The 22,202-nt window shown below is 47.7% G+C and overlaps 1 protein-coding gene across 15 annotated transcripts in view; it reads right to left on the bottom strand.

The window, feature by feature from the left end:
- The window catches only part of CUX1 (cut like homeobox 1), a 374,351-nt gene that overhangs the window by 105,584 nt on the left and 246,565 nt on the right, over positions 1–22,202 (bottom strand). The gene's annotated exons all lie outside the window — the stretch shown is intronic.

Genomic DNA, 22,202 nt, shown 5'->3' with positions numbered 1-22,202 from the left:
TCAAACCGCGGATCATTTTGGCCTGGGCTGGAATATGTAGTTCATTCGATCGGTTCCCCACAGATCATTCCAGGGTATTCTCTGGGCTGGCATGTGATTTTTATGAGGAACTTAAAAGGACACGGTCAAGGCCAACGGCCGGGAAATCCTATCCACGATGGAAACCCTGTATTTCCTTTCACACTAGCCTCCCGAGTGCTGAGGGATGGCACCAGGGCAAGGGTGGGGCATATTTCAACCCCAAACAATCTTAACGACATCGGGAGCTGTTAAAACAAAGTATGTCTACAAGGCAGTTGAAAAAGCGTCCAGGGCGACCTTCAAAGGTCAGTGTACCTTCTTGGACCCAGGTCAAGAGCCAGTAGTTTCAGTACTAGATTGTAAAGTTCTTAAGTATCAAAAGAAGAAATATGTGGAATTCCCTGGTGGTCCAGTGGTTAGGACTCCATGCTTCCGCTGCAGGGGGCACGGGTTCGATCCCGGGTCGGGGAACTAAGATCCCGCAAGCTGCGAGGCACGGCCATAAAAGGAAGAATATCTAAAGATTAATTCTCCTTGCTTTAAAAACAAACAAAAAATTTCAGTATGTTTGGTAAAGCAAACGCTTCCCCCACCACCGGATGCTGCGTCTGACGCCTGGGCCGTCAGGAAGGCGGGTTACTTTCCAGGCAGGACTCTGAGCTCCAGAAGCAGGGCTCACTGGACGGTGTGTGGAAAGAGCAGGTGGGAAAACGAAGAGGAGGAGGCAGAGGACTGGGGGTGAGGAAGGTCTCTTGGCTATGGGACTGGGATCCCCTTGATGGGGGGCGGGGTCCTTAGGAAAGGGGCCTCCCCCGCCTGCACATGGGCACACAGATGGGACCTGGTCTCAGGAGAGGAACGGCTGGTCTGCAGAGACCCGCGTGGGAGGCAGGGCAAGGCTGCACCTGGAGAAGGTGGCAACGGCCTGAGGAGCGGAGGTGGGAGGGGAGGGGGGCAGTCTCCCCTCAATGATGCTTACTGAGCACCTACTACGTGCCACACTGATGGAGAAACAGAGCTCCCAGGTGCCAGGCTGGCAGTGCACCGGGCAATGGCATTCGCCTATCGGGAGCACACGGGACAGAGGATGCACATCCCAGGAGCTCAAAGACATGAGACCCTGTAACTGCCTGCTCAGGGTGGGCGCAGGGAGGTGAAGACGCCTAAGGCATTTTGGTCCAGTGACAGCCCAGAAGGAGGGACAGCGGGCTTTGCAAACAGGAGGAGAGAGCTTCTTGGAGAAGTAGACATCTGGTCTGCATCCTGGAGGATGAGTTTGCTGGGTAGAGAACAGCAGGGCAGAGGGACGGACAACCAGACAGAACCAGACCACAACGCGGTGGGGGCCCTTCAATCTTGTGTTTCCATGGCGTCCAGCCCCCCGCCCCGCCGTCATGACAGGGCAGCCTCTTTCTGCCCCTTCTATGCCTCCTATTTCTTTCTCTTGTGATGGCAGAAGCCATGCAGAGCCCTGTCACACAGCGAGGGTGACAGTGGAAACCCTGTTGTCTGACGTCACGGGCGATGCCTCCAATGGTTCACCATCAAGCATCTTGCTCATTCTGGACTTTAGATACATATGTTTGTATTTTGTTAACGTGATAGCCAACTGTTCCTATGTTATTAAGGCTTTTTAATAGAAGACGGACATTGATTTGATTAAGTACCTTTTAAGCATTTATGGAGCTAATTAGCTGGTTTTCCTCCTCTGACTTGCTGAAATGGTAAATTATACTGACAGTCACCTGCTTCCATTTGGTTGTGGGTATTATGCATTTAACGTGCTCCTGAGTTCTATCTGCTAATATTTTATTGAGCATTTTTTTCCCGTAAGTATTTATAGATGAGATTGGCCTCTCGTTTCTTTTGTCTTCTGTCAGTTAGTCATACAAAACACTTTGAAAGCATTTCCTTCTTTCCATAGACGGAGTGAGCTATCACAGATTGGATGCTATTACTCTATAAAACCTGAACCCACATCCCACCTGTATGGTCTCAACACGTCGCCTGGCAGGCGAGCCCTGCGGAGTCTGCACCCGGGCCTGGCTCCCCTCGGCCACCTCCCGCCGTCGTCCCCACGCCCGCGGTGCCTGGGACCCCACCTCCCCTCCTGGTCTGCGGCCTCCTCTACCTGCACTTGGCTGTCCTCCTCTCTCCTGGGGCAGGGCTCACAGCCAGTCTGCCTTCGATGTCACGCTAGGCTCCGTGAGCTGTTCCTCGGCTTCCTCCCTGCTGGTTAGACCCAAAGTGTCTTCTGGGCCAGGATCCCTGCAGGGAGCAGAACCGACTAGAGAACGACCTCCCATCAACACCTCACTCCTTTTCCAGCTTCGTTTCCCACTTTTCCAACCCTCCAGTCTTTCAAAGAGGCCTAAGTGCAGAACTGCTTCTTCAGAGCTGCTGAGCTGGGGTTGAGCCTTCACCCTCTGTTAGTGACATGCATTCTGTGCATATTTCCTTTTGTGCCTCAGTCAGCATACACTCTTATGGGTTCTTCAGTCTTATTCTGTTCCTTGAAGCCACCACACTTGCCCGCACGTCTGTCCCCTCTGCTGAGATCCCCATGGGGGGCTGCTGTCTACATCCGGTCCTCAGCTCCAGGGGCCGTCGTCCTCTGAGGGTCTCCCGGCAGCCCTGCCCCACACTGTCCGCTCATTTCTTTTTACTGCACTTATTCCTGCCTCTGAGTATCTTGTTCAGATACTGATGACGTGTTTATTCACGGCTATGATCCCAGAGAACACAGCGGGCGCTCCCTAAATCCTGGCTGATGAACGATGCAGACCTGCGACGCCTTTGCTTCCTCAAGTCTACCCGGTGTGTGACAGGCAACAACTCACTGGCTGGTATTTTATAAATTTATTTATTTTATTTTATTTTATTTTATTTATTTTTGGCTGCGTTGGGTCTTCGTTGCCGCGCACGGGTTTTCTCTAGTTGTGGCGAGCGGGGGCTACTCTTTGTTGTGGTGCGGGGGCCTCTCATTGTGGTGGCTTCTCTTGTTGCAGAGCACGGGCCCTAGGCCTGCGGGCTTCAGTAGTTGTGGCTCGCGGGCTCTAGAGCACAGGCTCAGTAGTTGTGGCTCGCGGGCTCGGTAGTTGTGATGCACGGGCTTTGCTGCTCCGCGGCATGTGGAATCTTCCCGGACCAGGGCTCGAACCCGTGTCCCCTGCACTGGCAGGCAGATTCTTAACCACTGCGTCACCAGGGAAGTCCCTGGCTGGTATTTTAAAGAGCAGAAAGTGTAGGGCTGTTTTTCCAAATTGTAAATATGACTTTCAAGGAAAGAGTCTGTAAGTTGTTTTGGCAGAAGAAAAATAATTCGCTTTTCTTACCACTTTTTGTAGCCCTTGAAAGAGAGGCAACACTGTCCCTGGAAGAAAAAGTATATATAGACCCAGGTCCATGGGGCTGTGAGCTCCTGGAGGGCAGGGCCATCGGCCTAGCTCCCCGATCCTCCCTGTGCCCACGCAGCTGGGTGCAAGTCAGACTCAACACAGATTGGCCGGGGAGGCAGGAGGAGAAAGCATCATTTGTGGAAGGGTTTTCTTGACAACCTCCAGCTGTATGATTGGTCCTCTCTCTCATTTTCCACCTGGGTGAAGCCACCTCTGCTTGGGGGTGAAGCTACCTGGCATCCTTCCAAGCCCCCGATCCAGTATGTCACCCAAGTGCCGACCCTCCTTCTCTGATCCAGTTGAGGTCTAGGCAGAGATGGTTGTAGAGCTTGACTGCTACGTCAAACCCTCTGAAAACAGTGGTTTTTACTCTTCTTGGAAGTGAAACTGTATCGAGAGACAGTCAAATGGCCAGAAGGTCACCTCTGCCTGCTCAGAAATTAACCACAATTTATTCCTTTTTATGACCATTATATTTAAATGTAAATGATACAAGTAACAGTTAAAATCAATTTTTGTTAAGCCTCATCAATCCCGAATGGGAAGAAAATTTCCCTTCTTGCCCCACTATTTAATTGACTTGTTTACATGAAATAACTTAAAATAAAACCCTACTTTGGTTTAATCTGAGTCTAGCTGACCAATGAAGTGGTCTGCTACTGCCCTCATGGGGCAAATTTCCCACCTGTGCCAAACCAACAGGGCAGCTCCAGCAGGCTGGTCACTCCCTGAAGTATGACCCTGGTGTGATCAGAAACAGCCTGTGACCATCACTCAGGCTTCAGTCCTCTCCGGGCAGGGACCCAGGACAGCTGTGGCCGGAGAATTAGTTTACAAGACTGCTGCTTCTGAGATCATGGAAGCCTCTTGGGATAAGCATCTGGATTACTCTTCGGATGCTTTTTGCCATTTCTCTAACATTCTCTAAAACCGTTGCTCTAAAAGCAATGGGGAGCAGGCTGGATGTGAAAATCCTTTTCTTCCCTTAAATCAAGTGCCATGAGGTCATAAGTAGGATGGAGTGACTGGAGGTAAAATCAGGGAAACCAAGGGCTAGAGCCACCAGAGTGTGGCTGGCACCACAAACGGACCGGACTCTCCCCCACTGCCTTCTGGTCCTTTGATCTTGGGCAGATCGGGACACGCGACAGCCATCTGTACGGGAGGAATAATGTGGCCTTTCTCAAAGAAACTGGCACGAGGCTAAAATAAGAATACTGATGGAGAGTAAAAAAAAAAAAAAAACTTAGTAAACCAATGCACATGTTCATTATTATTGTCGTGCACAAAAATCAGGATCTTTCTCTTCTGGTCAGAGCTAATTTTCAACACCCAAGACCATTAGGTGATAATCACAACCACCTAGGAAGTGGGTTTTGCCCCAAATCTCCAGCCTCAATCTGATCAGACCTCTAGGTTCAACTACAAACTCGCAGTAATGAGAGGACAGAGGAATAAAGCTAAACTACATCTGGGGATGCCAACGGCAAGATCTAGACTGTGGGAAACTCTCCAGGACAAGTGAACTGGTTTCTTTTGCAAATAGATTGAAAAGAAAAGAAAAAGAGATGGAGGGAGGGCTTCCCTGGTGGCGCAGTGGTTGAGAGTCCGCCTGCCGATGCAGGGGACACCAGTTCGTGTCCGGGTCTGGGAGGATCCCACATGCCGCAGAGCGGTTGGGCCCGTGAGTCACGGCCGCTGGACCTGCGCGTCCGGGGCCTGTGCTCCGCAGCGGGAGAGGCCACAGCGGTGAGAGGCCTGCGTACCGAGAAAAAAAAAAAAAAAAAAAAAAGAGATGGAGGGAGATCTATAAGATGAATGAGACTTAAAGATATACCAACCAATCGCAATGTGTGGGTCTTATTTGGATCCTGACTCCAAACAGTGAAAAAAATCCCATTTATGATGCTTAGGGGTAATTTGAAATTTAAGTATTGATGATATTAAGAAATTATTATTTTTTATTTTATTTTTTTGCAGTACGTGGGCCTCTCACTGCCGCGGCCTTTCCCGTTGCGGAGCACAGGCTCCGGATGTGCAGGCTCAGCGGCCATGGCTCACGGGCCCAGCCACTCCGCGGCATGTGGGATCTTCCCAGACCGGGGCATGAACCGGTGTCCCCTGCATCGGCAGGCAGACTCTCAACCACTGTGCCACCAGGGAAGCACAAGAAATTATTTTTTGAATGTGATAATAGTATGGTGGCTATATTAAAGAGTCCTACATGTGAGGCTCTACATGCTAAACCACTTAGAGGTGAAAGGAAAGGATTCTTGAAGAAGCCTCAAGATAAAATGGGGGTGGGGTGGGGACAGGTAGGCCAGGAATGGGATGACTGGAATCTCCCAGTAGGCACCTAGGGGTTCTGTCCTCTACTGTCTGTTGGAAATTTAACATAATAAAAAGTAAACAAACAAACAAAAGTATAAGGTGATAAAAAAGCATAGACCATCACAGTTTTGTGTCGCTCCATCAGCGCTTGTCAACTATGAAGTCGGTATGTATGATGTTGACCTCCGTTTGCACAGAAATGAGGTGACAGGCAGGCCTGTGCCTGGGAGGAGGCTGCAGAGGGCCCCCTTGGAAGGAACACCGAGGAGGAGCTTTGCTAATCTCAGTCAAGCCAGTTAACCTCTCAGAATCTCAGTGTATTCATCAAAGGGGAGGAAAAAAACAGGCATGAAAAGCACATCTCTGCAAAGAGTACGTGATTGAAAAATCATCCATGGATATTCTTCTTTGATACAGAACATGTGGATTCTGGAGGGGACAGCCGAGTCCATCCTTCATCCCACTGCGAAAGGGGCTCTCAGGAGGAGCTGTCTCCCTGAGGGCTCTGGAGGGAACCGAGGCTGCCACCCTGAGCGCCCAGACCCCAGGAGCTGGCAGATGGTTTTGGGAATCTTGGGCACAGGACATGGCCAGCAGGGCTGCAGACCCAGGTTGCTGCTTCTTTCCTCCAGATTTTTAAGAAATGTTTTGGAAGGGCTGCTGTTGTGCCACCTACAAATAGTTTTCAAGCTCTCCTTCACATATTTAATGTAAAGTTTGTCAGCATGTCTTTCTGGCAGCTGGAGAACTGCCTGCCCCATCTGAGCTTCTGCTCTTTCAAAACTGCCTTTCATGGGCCTCCCTGGTGGCGCAGTGGTTGAGAGTCCGCCTGCCGATGCAGGGGATACGGGTTCGTGCCCCGGTCTGGGAGGATCCCATATGCCGCGGAGCGGCTGGGCCCGTGAGCCATGGCCGCTGAGCCTGTGCGTCCGGAGCCTGTGCTCCGCAACGGGAGAGGCCACAACAGTGAGAGGCCCGCGTACAGCAAAAAAAAAAAAAAAAAAAAAAAACTGCCTTTCAGATTTCGTTTCCCTTTTCCTGTTGACTTAACCTGTAAGTGCCCTGCCTCTGGCCGACAGGTGCCTCTGATCCTGGGCATCGAACCTGCTGCTCTTAACGCCTTCCGCAGGACAGGGGACGTGCCATCACCACAGGTGGACAGGAGGACACTGCTCGGATTTCATAGGTGGGGAAACTGAGGCCGGGGCCAAGTGGTGACCAAGGAGCTCAAGGTTGCAACGAGTAGCGGTCTAGGGTAAGAACCCTGCTTTTATGCCCGAATGTGAGGGATTCTAATTACCCCCTTTCTCCCCTAAGTACTACTTGGTAGGGACTGTTAAGAAAAGGTTGGGTGGCAGAGAAGCTAAAACTAAGAATAAGAAAAGCTCTCCAACTGCATTCTAGTTATTACACTCAGGTCCCTTCCTCTCCAAACCTAAGGCCGAGACGACTTCCTGGGCCTTCCTGGGCCCATCTAGAGGCTCGGGCAGTTCTCTGATCACACCTGCACCCTGGGGCCTTCTGACTACAAATCTCCTGCTGGTCCTTCAAAGCTGCTTCCAGAGTCTCCCCTCCACCTGGTCTTTCCCTGGTCAATTCAGTGCTCAGCTCACCTGTGGCTTCAGAGGCCCTCGCAGCGTCTGTCCACAGCCCCTGCCCCCTTAACTGCCCTGCACTTAAGGCAGCTGGTGGTTTGTCTCCTTCACCCCGCAGGGCTGGGAAGTGAAACTGGAGAAGCAGGCGGCCAAAGGCAGCAGCGCATCCCGAGGAAAGACGGCATCCTTCCTCTTCCTCTCATTGGCACCGAAAGTCTGCATTTCGGCAGCATAACTGCCTTTTTTAGGGCAACTTGAGAATGAATAATTCAGCGGTTCCTCTTCTACTTGTGAAGTGTTAGACAAACAATTCAGACGGGGCCAGACTTGCTGGCCCCACGAAGACCGTCCCTTCCCTTTGGTCTGACATCATCGGATTTGGCCATGAATCTTTAAGAACACCCTCCATCCTGTCTAATCACTAAAATACCACAAAGGAAGTTCACAATACTTAGACATAGGGAAAAAAATACCAAGGTTAACTGCATCATAAAGTTTTCCCTCGTTGCCAAGCAAACAGTACATCAGGGCGTCACAGGAACACTGAACTCTGAAAATCCTATGTGGGGAATGTCTTAGTCACATCAGGTTATTGAGTCGTTGAGCTTCTAATTCAAATCCAAGCCTTAAAGAAGTATCTTCCCCGTGGAGCTCTAAGCTCGAACTCCCAGGTTTTGCTCTGAGAGCCTCATTGATTCTGTGTCTTGTATTAAAGGTACGTGGAATACTTTTTGGAGGTAGGTGTGATGAAAATTTGAAGTTAAACAAATAACCTTCCTGGTTTTATTAGAGCACTCATTTTGGAAGGATTCTTACTGGACAAGCCAAACCCTCTTCCATACATTCATGGTTGGTTGGAAACTTCAGTGGATAGAACCCCAAGGACCCTCGGTCGGGAAGACACGGTCAGCAAATAACTGCCTTACAGCTCAGCTAGCTATGCTCATGACCACTGAGGTACAATGTCACTGGGATTCTGGGCAGGAAATTGGATCCAGTCACTTTCCAAATGACAAGGTACGGCGCTCCTTGGGTTTAATCCTTATGGAAGGACCCAGGTGGTAAATTTCTGAGTTTAGGAAAAGTTAAACAATGTGATGGTAAGAACGTATCTATGTTTGTGCTTTGGGATCTACCTGGCAAGCCTCAAGTTTGTGCAAAATATTTACTGTATGCCAGGGAATAAAGGATGCTTATCACTATAGTTGATAATCCTGCTAAGCAGTAGCTGCTTTGTGAAGGCAATAGAAGATTCTTGGAAAATCCAAATAACTTTAAGGAATTCACCAGCAGGAATGTGTAGGTTCAGAGTATTCTATAAAGGACTGTGTCTCACTGCAGAGGGAGGTGGTGAGGTTAATGTAGTGAAATATAACTCGCTGCTGTGCTTGACATATAATGCAATAATGGTACAGTACGGTAAGAGATTTTTAAATAAATATATGGCTTTTAGAAGGTTTCAGAAGGGCTCAGTCGTTCTGCATCTGACACTGAATTTCAGTAAAAAGAGGGGACCTGGAGCAGGGCTGGACTGGAAGGCTCAGGACATTCAGAGAGTCAATTAAGCTCTGTGGTCCATCTTCCTTAAATAGATCGGAAAGTTTATGACAGAGATGCTATGAATTAGAAAAAAAAAAGAGGATTAAGAATAAAGAAAAATGTTAAGAGCAGAGTGATACTGGTAAATGTAACTAGGCCGAATTCACCTATAAAAATAAAATACATATTTGAAGAAAATCCTAAACCTAACAAAATGTTGGAGAAACACACTTCAAGTAAAGAGGAAATGATTAACTAGATTTTTTCAAAAGGCTACGGTAAGGTTTTAAAGCCACACTAGCCAATGTTATATGTAGCAAAATAACATTACAGAGAAAGAAGTCATACTAAGAGGTACAGTAAATAATAAAACACCACAAGCTGGAACTTGTCTTAAATCACAAGGCAAGAAAATCTATAAAATACATAATATAAAAATGGAAAGAAATGCAATATATAGAAGTATCATCCTACTAGAAAACGAACTACACCATATGATGTAGGTAAGGGGTTCCAGTCACATGGAACTTGAAACCTAGGTCACATCTGAATTTAAACGGGGATCACAAGAGTGCTGGGTCTCACATAGGACAGACACTTAAACCAAGAGCCTCCACTGCTCTCCACAGACAAATAAGAGAGATGCCCCTTTTAAGAACAGGAATGAAAGATGAGGATCAGATATCCTGGCTGTCACAAAAGCACAAAAATTCACTACTTGTAGGTTATATGGTCACATGCTCACCAAATCCAAGGGATTCACTTGAGCAAATGGGCACAGATGATCCAAGAATTCAGCAGAGTCCCACGATTTTTGGTAAAGACAAAACACTAAGCTCCTATGTACCAGTAATAAATATCTAGAAAATGAAATAAAAGACTATCTCATCTACAACAGGGATACAAATATTAAACATGTGGGAATTAAGATAACATGGTATAAATTCCATCTATATAAAATCAAATTACAAAATGCTAGTGGCAAAGAAAGCTAATGATGACATTTCCTATTTGCAGTTGCGTTAAAGATAAATAAATGTAAGTTTAGCTCCCAAGTTGATTTATAAAACTTGGTAAAATGACAAGACGCATATAGAAAAATTAGGTGACCCCAATAACAGTAAACTAATTGTAGGTATTAAGCTAGAAAACAAAGAAACATTATTAAAACAGTTTGGTACTTACGAGAATGAAAAGTCAGATCAATGGAATGAAATTTCAGACAGAAATCCAGAGACACATGTAATTATTTACATCTGATTTGTCCAAAGTTAAATACTGAAGGAAGGAATCATCAACATTATTGGGCAAACTGAGAATTAATATGAAGAATAATAAACAGACACATACCTTAACCTCATACGCTATAAAAAATTCCAGGTTAAAGATATAATAAATCATAAAAAAAATCATAAGAAAATGGATTGGGAAGGAAAGACCATTTCCTATTTTTGAAACCATATTAATAATGATTAACGACAAGGTTGATGGAACCTATCTCATATATTTATACTACTGAACAATGAAATCACTAAAACTAAAATCAAATGATAGGTAAAAGTAATGATAAATGCGAGTGAGTAGTTAAAATCCAGAATACATGTAGAATTACTACCCTGTTCCCACTGCACCCACATTCATGGGTGATAAGGAAACACATGGAGAGTAAATAAGCAGATGGGAGAATGTTGAGTTTTGTGCTAACGGATATCAAGTTAAGCACCTATGGGCATCCACGTGGCACAGCAGAGAGACGGTGGGAATCACTGCAGCCCACCCCTTATCTCCTGGATTTGGCACAGAAGGTCTGAGACAAGCAGTGTAAGCTCCCCAGGCCAGGCTGAGCTCTGGGTACACCTTGGAAATTGGGGCTGTGGGAGGGGAGAGAGCCTGTAGCACCTGCTGCCGCTGTTCCCAATGGGTTCTTCCCCCTGCAAAGGACACGCTAAGGAGCCTTGAAACAGCACCCCTTTTGCCCCAGTGATCTCTCTTCTTGAAAAATATATAAATATATTTTTTGGCCGTGCCACACAGCATGCAGGATCTTAGCTCCCTGACTAGGGATTGAACCCACGTGTCCTGCAGTGGAAGCGTGGAGTCTTAAGCACTGGACCGCCAGGGAAGTCCCCTGAAAAATATCTTAAAAAATGATTTTTCTAAACAAAAAAATTCATTATGAAAAACCGAAATAACCAAAATGCTGGCAAATCAAGAATGGTTACGTAAAGTCTAATTCATCAAGGGAGGAAAACAAAATTCTGCCATCAAAGTGACAAATCAGCAGATCAGCAGGTGTGGTAAAAACTGTAGGAAAGGGACTTCTCTGGTGGCACAGTGGTTAAGAACCCGCCTGCCAATGCAGGGAACACGAGTTCGATCTTCCCTGGTCTGGGAAGATCCCACATGCCCCGGAGCAACTAAGCCCATGCGCCACAACTACTGGGCCCACGTGCCACAACTACTGAAGCCTGCGTGCCTAGAGCCCGTGCTCACAATGAGAGAAGCCACCGCAATGAGAAGCCCGCGCACCGCAACGAGGAGTAGCCCCCGCTCGCCGCAACTAGAGAAAGCCCACGCCCAGCAACGAAGACCCAATGCAGCCAAAAATTGAAAAACAAACAAACAAAAAACTGTAGGAAATAATATCAGGCCGAAAGGACAAAGGGGAGTGAGCAGAGTGGGATGTCCTGAGCACATCCAGCCGCAGTGGCAAAGCCACGTGACACACGTGTGCAGAGCCGTGCGCATCCGAGATGTGTACAAACGTGTGTGTTCCTGGTCACAGAACTGGTTAGGTAGTGACAGAGCACATCTCAGATTTTCTTTTTTGCTACAAGGATGGCTCATTATTTAACTGCAAACAACAGAGACAGGTCCAGTGGACGTGCACTTGGCATTCGTGGTCACTGCCAGCTTTCCAACAGGAGCCAGCCTGGAGGGTATCAGATGTTAATAATGATAGTGGCAGCTAATACGGCCTGAACCCTGGCGAGGGGACCACAGAGCACTTTATTCACTCCTAGGAACTCATGGGGTGGCAGACGCCGTTACAGGACGGAAACCCAGGCCAGGAGAGGTTAAGAGACCTGCCCGAGGGGCCGCTGTTGGAAGGGAGGTGGAAGCAGGTGCGCCCCCGGATGTGGCTCTTGCATACCGTACCTCCTCTCTTGGGGTCTGGAGGCACGTTTAACTAAAAATCCAGCACAAATTGCTTTAAAGATACGCGCGTTCACAAAGATGGTTCAAAAGTGCTTTCTTGTTTAATCCTGGTGATTCTGAGCTACAGAGAGGAGAGGCTCCTGATGGCTCCAGGGCTGGAGGGACTAAATAGGTTCTAATTTACTTATTTACTTATTTTTGGCCACAGGATCTTAGTTCGCCGACCAGGGATGGAACTCGTGCCCCCTGCAGTGGAAGCGAGGAGTCCTAACCACTGGACCACCAGGGAAGTCCCAATAGGTTCTAATTTAGTCTGATATTCAAAATTCAGAAAAGGTTACAGTGAAAGAGCACCTCTCTCCCTGTCCCCCAGATCTCCTTCTAGACATTAATTTTTGTGTGTGTGTGAATGCACAAGCAGATGTAGCATACTAGACACACAGTTCTGAACCTGGCTTTTTTCATTGAATCACATATGTAAAAGATCTTTCCATAGCACTATATAAGAGCTTCTGCATTCATTTTTTAAAGAGTAATAAAAGACAGACTAACCTAGCAATTAAAACTCAGACGGATTCTAGAAGACCAGAGCAGAGGGCTTTAGTGGTCTCCACCCAGCCCTGCCCCGGCGAGCCCTTCACATCACTTTGGAGCTTCTCAGACCCTGGGGCTCTCCCAGGCCACCGAGTGAACTCTGCCAGCCTTGAACCAGCAACCTGGCTGCCTCCTGAGAATTATGAATCAGAAAACCCCTCATCTGGTATTTTCACACTTGGCCCTGGGACTCCTCAAAGGTGTGCTGGAGACCACACAGCAGAGCCTCACAGAGTTGCCTGGGATGGGCAGGCGGTGGGGACAGGCGTGGTGGCCGTGCCGGCTGCAGCCATCACCCACGCCATGAGCGTGTACCTTCCATCTGTACCCTCACCTTTGCTGGCTCTTAAGACACGTTCTGGATGGGAGGGAGGGAGACGCAAGAGGGAAAAGATATGGGAACATATGTATATGTATAACTGATTCACTTTGTTATAAAGCAGAAACTAACCATTGTGAAGCAATTATACTCCAATAAAGATGTTAAAAAAAAAAAGACACATTCTAACAAATAATGTTCCAAGAATCTCGCTCTTTAGACCCTTGGGTAAGGGGCAGGACGTAGCGGCTGTGTGACAGCCCTAAAGGCAATGACCTGAGATGATGTGGGGGAGGTGTCCGCACATCCCGGCACATTAACTCAAGGATGATTCAGATGCTTGCTGTGTGCCAGGCACAGCCCCAGACCCTTGGATCCCAGAGATGAGCCCCCGAGGAGCTCCCATTCTGGTGAGTCAGACGGGAAGATCAGACGTTTGGGTCTGACACACCTGGTGGCCCGTAGAGGTAAGCACCTGAGCACTGGGACAGAGATAAGGGGTCCCAGGGGGGCCATCAGAGCGCTGTCCTTTTGTCCTTATTTGGACAACTCTTTCCTTAAACCAAAAATCAACGATCAAACAAGAGCAACCGGATCAGAGTTTCCCACAGTGTGGTCAGCAGACCCCATGTGCGTGGAGGGCCGAAGAGTCCTGGGTCCCCTCCCAGACCCAGACCTACTGAGTCAGACACCCCGGGGTGTGGCCCAGGGATCAGCATTCTAGACCAATGCTCTGAGGAATCCACTCAAGTCTAGGAGTCACTGACCTGTGTGACGAGGGGCGATTTACCGAATTCCAGTGCTTCCAAAGTAGGGGCTGGAGCTGCAGTGTCACAGGTCACAGATGTGAGGAACTTCCCCGGCACCACATACTCTGCCCTTCTAGAAGACGTCTGGAACTACCATCTATTTTCTCGTCTGACCGGACTGGGGGAGTTCTAGGTTTTAGCACGAGCCTTCTCATGTCGGGGCTGGGCCCAAGGTTCCCGCTCATTTAAAATAATCTCTGAGTAGATGCCCATAATAAAGACAAATAGCAGAGCAAGCACACATGGGTACCATTTAAACACCATACAGAGCAGAGACCCTGCTACAGGCTGTGACATTTAATTCTCAACCAAGTGACTTTCCCTGACCACCCATCTCAGCCAGCCGCTCCGGTCCCCTTCATGCCACACCCACTTCCTTTTACTTGCTTTAATTTTCTTGGCAGGCAGGACTTGACACTAACTCAACTTTTATTATTATGTGGCAGCCTGCTTTTTGCTCAGAGTCTGCTTCCAGGAGAGCAGGGCCTTTGTTTTCATTCATCCAGGGAACATCTTTCAAGCGCCCGGCAGGCCCTATGCTAGGCACTGGGGACACAGTGATGAACAAGGTAACACGGTTCACACAACTTGGAGCCTGGTGAGTAGAGAGAGCTCAGCACACCGGGAAACACAGGGTGTGCCATAAGGAGAAAAATAAAGTGGGAAAGAGGACAGAGTCCGCCAGGAGGAGGCCATCAGGGCTCCGAGAGCAGTGACGGGACCAGCTTACAGTGTGGGAGGATCACTCTGGCCGGTCCTTTGCCAGGTTTGATGGGAAAGATCAGGAGTTGGTCTTCTTCCGGGTGAAGCTGAGATGACACCTAAGGGAAGCAGCTGAGCCTGGAGGTGAAGGGGGGAGGTTTGGGCTGGAAACGTGAACATAGGAGTCAGCGCCAGGGAGATGGAATTTAGTCACGGCGGTGAGTGAGCCTCCCAGGGAGAGGGCTAAGCAAGTGCAAAGACTGAGCCCTGACACACTGCGGCCCCCACCAGTGCCCGAACAGTGCCCTGTGCAAAGGAGGCCCTCAGGAGAGACTTACTGAATCGGCGACATAGGTGGCACTGACACCTATGACATAGGTGACACTGCCTGACACAGGTGGCACTGCCTCCATTTTTATGAAAGGAGAAATGTCCCTTAGCTTGGACTGAAAATACACTTAACGCCTCCTGTTCATTACCACTGCCAGCCGCAGGCTCTCTGATGCTTGTCCTTTTCCCGTGGCTGACTTAAAGTCACGGCCCATGTCATGCTAATGGCGTATGCCCTCCGGTGACCTAAATACCCACGTTGCCTCACATGGGGGTCGAGGTGTGTGAGGTGCCGACCCCCAGAAACAAGCGGGCATCCTCGGTCCCTCAAGGAAGCATTCACCCCGCACAGCGAGCAGGGACCACCTGCTTCCATGCATGTGCAGATCTGACCCAGGCCCATCTCAGCCCCAACCGTTTCATACCCAGAAGAGGTAGGTTTTATGAAAACCACATGAACAAACTATTACTAGGAGCCTGTGTACTGTAGGAAGCACTGGGCAAAGTGCCAGCACAGAAAATTAGGAAGGTCCAGTTGCCACCCTCAAGATGCTGCCAATCTGATGTGGATGCTTAACCTTTCTGGTGCCGTGGTCCCTCTGCTGAAAAGAATGGACCTCCTTCCTGGAATAATGTTTTAAATATATCAGTTTACTAAGGAAAATAAATATTTGCAAGTGCATTTACTACAATACTAGAAAACCCCCAAGTCTGTGATCTAGTAGCAGATGTTCTTTTTTTTAAAAAAAAAAATTATTTATTTGGTTGTACCACGTCTTAGTTGCGACAGGCAGGCTCTTTTTGTAGCTCCAGGGCTCCTTAGTTGCGGCACGTGGGCTCCTTAGTTGTGGTATGTGAACTCTTAGTTGCGGCACGCATGTGGGATCTAGTTCCCCGACCAGGGATCGAACCCAGGCCCCCTGCATTGGGAGCGTGGAGTCTTATAGACACTGGACCACCAGGGAAGTCCCCGTAACAAACGTTCTTCTTTACTGATGCGCCATATAACGAATCTCGTGGCAGGTCTAAGAACTACTGACATTTTGAAGCAGTGATGGAGATAAACAGTCCTTGAGGTATCTGCAAGGACTGTGATGTGATGTGAAAATACTGGGATTTCCGCTTGCAGCAAAGTCACAGGTCTGTTCTTGTTCTGGTCTGTTGACTTGATTCGCAATGGAAAGAAATGCTACATTGCAGTCAGATTTAGTGAAAATCAAGACCCCTGAATTCTCTCCATGGAATGGGAGAGACCAGAGCCCCCTCTCACAGGCACACAGAGGCTGTTAAATGTGGGTGCAGGAATGGGGCGTGGAGGGACAGGGATGCAGGAATGGGGTGTGGAGGGGCAGGGATGCAGGAACAGGGGGTGGAGGGGCAGGGACATGCTTGTGAAGAAAGGCTGGTAAGCTATATATCAGGATGTGGGAGCATGGTGAGCTGGGGAAAGGCCCACGGTTCTACAGAGGGGGTTAGAATCGGTAGGAAATGAGGTTATGAAGGCAGAGCTGTGTCATGAAGCATCTCGGGCGCTATGGCATCATTTTTTCAGTGGTGGCAAGAAAGAACCATGGAAAGATTTTAAGGACTCATTTCAACAGGATCAAATTTATATTTTGGAAAGATACTTTTAGCAGATACTTGGAGGATGGCTTAGTCCAGGGAGAAATTGGCAGCAGGGAGATCCAGTGTTAAGATATTGAAGGAGCGAAGCCAAGAGATGAAAAAAGCCCAGTTATTGCAGTGACAGTGGAGATAAAGACTTGAGGAATGAGAAGGTCTCAAGGAGGTGTAATTAATATGTAATTAATATGGATTAGACAGCAGGGTCAAGAATATTCCGTCTCTGGAATAAAGGAAGACCACGTATGCTCGAGGGAGGGAAAAAAAATGGAAGGGAAGCTGCCTGCAGGTTAGAGGGAAGTCAGAAGAGATCATGAGTTTGCTTGAGTTTGAGATGCCTATGTCTAGCAAGGAGTTGGATTTGAAAATATAGAGCTTTCTTTGCTGTACAGTAGAAACTAACACAACATTTTAAAGCAACTATACTCCAATAAAAACTAAAACAAAAAAAGAAAATGGAGAGCTTTCTCTTTGGGTATTAAATTTTTTCTTATTGCTTTGTAAAGGCTCTTTATATATACAGGCATACCTCAGAGACACTGAGGGATTGGTTTCAGACCACCGCCATAAAGTAAATATTGCAATAAAGTGAATCACACGAATTTTTAGGTTTCCCAGTGCAAATAAGAATTATGTTTACACTAGACTGTGGTCTGTTACATACACAACAGCACTATGTCTAAAACACGTACATATTTTAATTAAAAAAATACTTGAATGCTAAAAAAATGCTAACCATCATCTGACCCTTCAGTGAGTCGTAATATTTTTGCAGTGGTAACATCAAAAATCGCTGACCACAGATCACTATAAGAAATAAAATAACAATGAAAAAGTCTGAAATCTTGAAGTCTGAATTACCAACGTGTGACAAAGAGACACAAAGTAAAGCAAATACTTTTGGAAAATGGCACCAATAGATTTGCTCAATGCAGGGTTGCCACAAACCTTCAATTTGTGAAAATGCATTATCTTTGAAGCACAATAAAGCAAAGTGCAATAGGACGAGGTGTGCCTGTATATATATAAACACACACACACACACTTTCTCTGTCATACACAAGGCAAATATTTTTGCCAGTTTATCTACCAGTCAGTCATCAATCACCAGCAAGCTGTGAGTTTCCTGTGTGCGTTCTACCTTTGCCATGGTGCTTAGAAAGGGTTTCCCCACCCCCACATTATAAAAATATCCATCGAAAATTTCTCCTAATGTTTTTTATGGCTTTGTTTTTCATATGTAAATATTTAAAACACCTAGGCTTGACTTTGCACGGGGGCCCTGCCCTGACTCTCATCTTCTGGGTGTTAGCTAGCTATTCTGGAACCACCGCTGATCGAAGGCTTCATCCTTCCCTAACGCATTTAAACTCAAGCCATTTTTATAGACAACTTTTTCTAAAAATTTTTCCCCTTAATTTGGAAACTTTCAAAAATACAGAAAGCTACCAGAAGAAAGGGCCAATCAACCATATGCCTACACACAGAATTAACCACTTACATAACTGGTCCTTTTTCCATTATCGACGACAAATTCTAAATTTCTAATTACATTGGGGCTTTCCATGGAAAACGGAAGTATCTACTAATCTTTATGTTCTGTAAATCCTACAAACCGGCTTTTTTTTTTCAGGGTGGAAAGATCACAGAAATGCATCAAAGTGGAAACAGTCCAACTTAAAAAAGATAAGTGAAAAGCTAAAAATATACGCTATCCCATGAAATTTCAAGATTATGCTCTGTTTCTGTGTCTAGGCTATGTTGATAACATTCCAAACACTACATAGTTTTAATTTTTTCCTCGCAACTCCTTTAGGTTTACCTTGAGGGACATCAGAGGGTACACGTGTGGTCACTTGGGGGTTAATCCTCACTGATGCTGAATGCCCCCAGTCTTTGCTCTGTTCAGCAGAGCATGAAATCTCAAAGCTCAGGAGAGCAATGCGGCTGGGCTGCCAGAGTGATGCCATAAAGCTCTGTATTAAAAATTCATACTGCAGGCTCGCCTCAGAGCTCGGCTCTGGCTGAAAGGAGAGCTGGTGGGGAAATAGGAGACACCCCACTGTCTTTCTGGCAATTGGAGACATTCCTCAACAAACAGCACCTCAGGAAGAGAATGAAAGGGCAAACAAGCCGTGAAGGAAATCAATGAGTTCAATTATCTAGCTCCCTCTCCCTTTCCTACAGGAAACTTCTCATTCTGAAGGCTGGTTCCCAAAAGTTTTTTTTTTTTTTTTAATACGATATCCCAGGACAAAAGCCCTAGACATTCTTGCCTGTGCCCAGATGTTTGGCACCTCTCTTAATTTGTTTTACACCAGCCCAGGGACCCCCAAATTCTCCAGGACACGTGGAGTCAGGTCTGTGCTGAACGCTAAGAGTTGCCCCGATGTGTGGCTGGAGGGAACCATGCTGTTCTCGCTTTAGAAAGTGGGTCCTGCACACACATGGCACGTAGATTTCTCAAGGTGGTTATTTCGTGGTTAAGGCACTAACAGTCCTGCAATCATTTGAACTCAGAACTTTTTACGCCCAGTGTTAGCAGCACCCAAATGGTAACTAGTTAAGATTTTAAAATTCAGAGTCTCTTAGGATGATGATGTGACACGAAACAGCGCACTTCAGTCCACAGCTGCAGCATGCAAATACAGACAGAGGTCTTGTGATGCAGACAGACTGATCTTCCCAGGTCAAACATGGAAAAGGATGGGGTTCTTTAGGGTTGGAAGAGACCTGATGGTGGGGGAAGTGAACCAGCGTTTTTCCAATGGGCCAGGCAGGGGGCCTTGCAGCTGACAGCAGTGCCGCAGCCCTGTTTCCCGAGGGCGTGCATTCAGATGCTGGGCCCGGCTCTCTGCACTTTGCTCGGGAGGAAACTAAGGCCAGAGTAAGGCAAGGGAGCGCCCTGCCCAAGGTTTCTGCACTCACAGCACCAGGAATCAAACCCTGTAGTGACCCTGAGACCTGGGCTCTTCCCCTGAGGCTCACACCACCCCCACATGCCGGACAGCCCCTTCCCCGAAGGCCCCTCCGCGGATGGCTGTGCAGGCCCTGCTGGGAGAGGATCGGAGATCCCAGCTTCTGGCAAGAACCTGGGTGATAAAGTTCAAGAGGCCAAGAAACGGTCAGGCTCTTCAAACCTGCCTGTGGGTTAGTCCAATCTTCCCGTTTTGCTAATGAGGACACTGCCACTGCCCAGGGAGGGAGCTGTGCTGGCCACACGCGGTGACAGAGCTGGGATCCGACCCAGGGTCTCCTGACTCTAGGCCCAGCACCTTCCACTGTCCACCAACCAGGGGAGGCTGGGACATCTATTAGCATCACCGAACAGCAGTCTGCGAACGTCGCCTGACCCGCCTCAGAGGAGGGCCCTCACCTCGGTCCCTGCACACCACAGGCCCACTGGCATCATCGACACATGGGGCTTCTGTTGAATGAATCACTCTGTGGGTGCCTCCGCTGCGGAGAGCGGTGGATCAGAGGTGCGGCCGAGGGACCAGTCTCGGCAGTGCTGAGAGCCTGACCAGCAAGTCCGTTTGCTCTCTGGAAGGGCAAACTAAGGAAGCTGTTGGAGTCTAGGAAGAAGGCAGGAGCCACCTGAACCTTTGAAGTGCTTCATGAAGACAGAATTGTAATGGAGGCCAGTCTGGAATGTTCACGCTGCCTTCTGCCCTCAGTGATATTCCTCCCAAAGCTGTGCGTTTCTGACCCCCACCCCCTGGGAGTCCCTGGCTGCAGTGGGGGCCCTGGGCTCGCTGGTCACTGTGACACTGCACATCTTTGCTTCCAGAGTGTCGGGAAGAAGGGGATTTGACGCACCCTGACCAGTCAAGGGCCCTTTGAAGGGAGGCAGGAAAGCTGGCGGAAGTGAGAAACTATCTTTCGCTTGGAATCGCCCCACATCAGTGAAGACTAATTCCTTTTATGTGACATGTATTATTTTTAATTACGAAAGCCACACATGTTTATTATATGAAATTTAGAAAATTCTAGAAGATTTTTAAAAATAGATCACACTTATCCCACAACACACAGATAACTCTTAACATTTTGGCGTATTTCCTTCCAGTCTTTTTTCTATATGGTGCTCTATTTTTTTTTTAACTTTTTACAAATGGCATCAGACTGATACTCAGTTTTCATTTCTAGTTTGTTTGTTTTCTTTTTTTACTTGCCATGTAAATATGTCTTTCTTGTCATTACCTATTCTTCAGGAATGTGATGCATGCTGCACAGTATTCCATCAGTAGGTGTACCATGAGACGGTTACCCCTTGAGTTCCCTCTTGTTTGGGAGCCTGATTTGTCACACTGCCGTCATTGCCGCACAGGTTTAAACTAGGAAGCTTCACACTTGCCCTGTCTTTTTGTGCCTTTACATTCTGCCAGTGGCCGTGGCATCTTCCGGTGGCTCCGCTCTCCGCAGCGGAGGCACCCACAGAGTGATTCATTCAACAGAAGCCCCATGTGTTGATGATGCCAGTGGGCCTGTGGTGTGCAGGGACCGAGGTGAGGGCCCTCCTCTGAGGCAGGTCAGGCGACGTTGGCCAACTCTGGGCGGTCTGCAGGGACACGCCCATCCGTTCCTCGAGCCCCACAAGCAGGAAAGCGCCCATGATGATGGATGAATGTGATTGCTATCTCCATATTCATAAACATGTTTACACACACACATATATAGGACAGCTATATGTACACGTGTGTGGCACGTGTTTTTGTGTGCAGAGCGTGTGAGCCATGTCTGTGTGCATATCACATCTGTTAACTCTCCGTGTCCTCTTTACTCTGTAGTTCTGGCACCTGACACAATGCCTGCATTTTAGCACAGAGTTTTAATATTAGCCAAAGGGGGACTTGCCTGGTGGCGCAGTACTGGTTAAGAATCCACCTGCCAGTGCAGGGGACACGGGTTCAAACCCTGGTCCGGGAAGATCCCACATGCCGCGGAGCAGCTAAGCCCGTGCGCCACAACTACTGAGCCTGCGCTCTAGAGCCTGCGAGCCACAACTACTGAAGCCTGCGCGCCTAGAGCCCATGGTCCACAAGAGAAGACACTGCAATGAGAAGCCCGTTCACCGCAACGAAGAGTAGCCCCTGCTTGCCGCAACTAGAGAAAGCCTGCGTGCAGCAACGAAGACCCAACGCAGCCAAATATAAATAAATAAATAAATAAATATATATAAAAAGATTAGCTGAAGGGAGGAAAGGTAAAGATTGCCAATTCTCACTGATGCCTTATAATTTCTAGACCACGGTGTCCATGGAACAGGTGAAGAAGCCTTGGCACTCAGAGGACTTTCTACCTGGATTTGGAAATATGAAGCCACACTCTTCTTTCTACGCAGTTCCCAGACTGGGGAAAACTCCAGATCAGGGCTGTACTGCTTGGAAAAGGCAAAACATTCAGTCAGTGCAGAAGCCAAGGAAAGCCCTTTAGGGCTCATGTAGGCACTGAATTTTAGGTGTGAAGAAAAATGCTTGGACAGAGAGGGAAAATCCCAGGAATTCTACAAAATGCACACACCCTTTTGCAGATAAGGTATGGGAAAATAAAGGCATCATTTGTTCTCAGCAAGTTTGATTTCTCTCTCAGGTTTAAAGTACAGGGGTTTCTTTATTCAAGTCCATCCCCTCAAAATCATCAAAGTAGCTGCTTCTCTATTTTTAGGGAAATTAATCTAACCAGGATAATTACAGCAACCCGTACTGTAAATTGATGACTCATCAAAAAGCCAGGAAATAGAAAATGTTACATTATTAAAGGTACAGCAGGGAGACTCCAT

Source organism: Mesoplodon mirus, assembly GCF_964341445.2.
Source record: "Mesoplodon mirus genome assembly, chromosome: 15".
NCBI classification, from domain to species: Eukaryota; Metazoa; Chordata; class Mammalia; order Artiodactyla; family Ziphiidae; genus Mesoplodon; species Mesoplodon mirus.
This window is presented reverse-complemented; position numbering and strand designations above follow the sequence as displayed.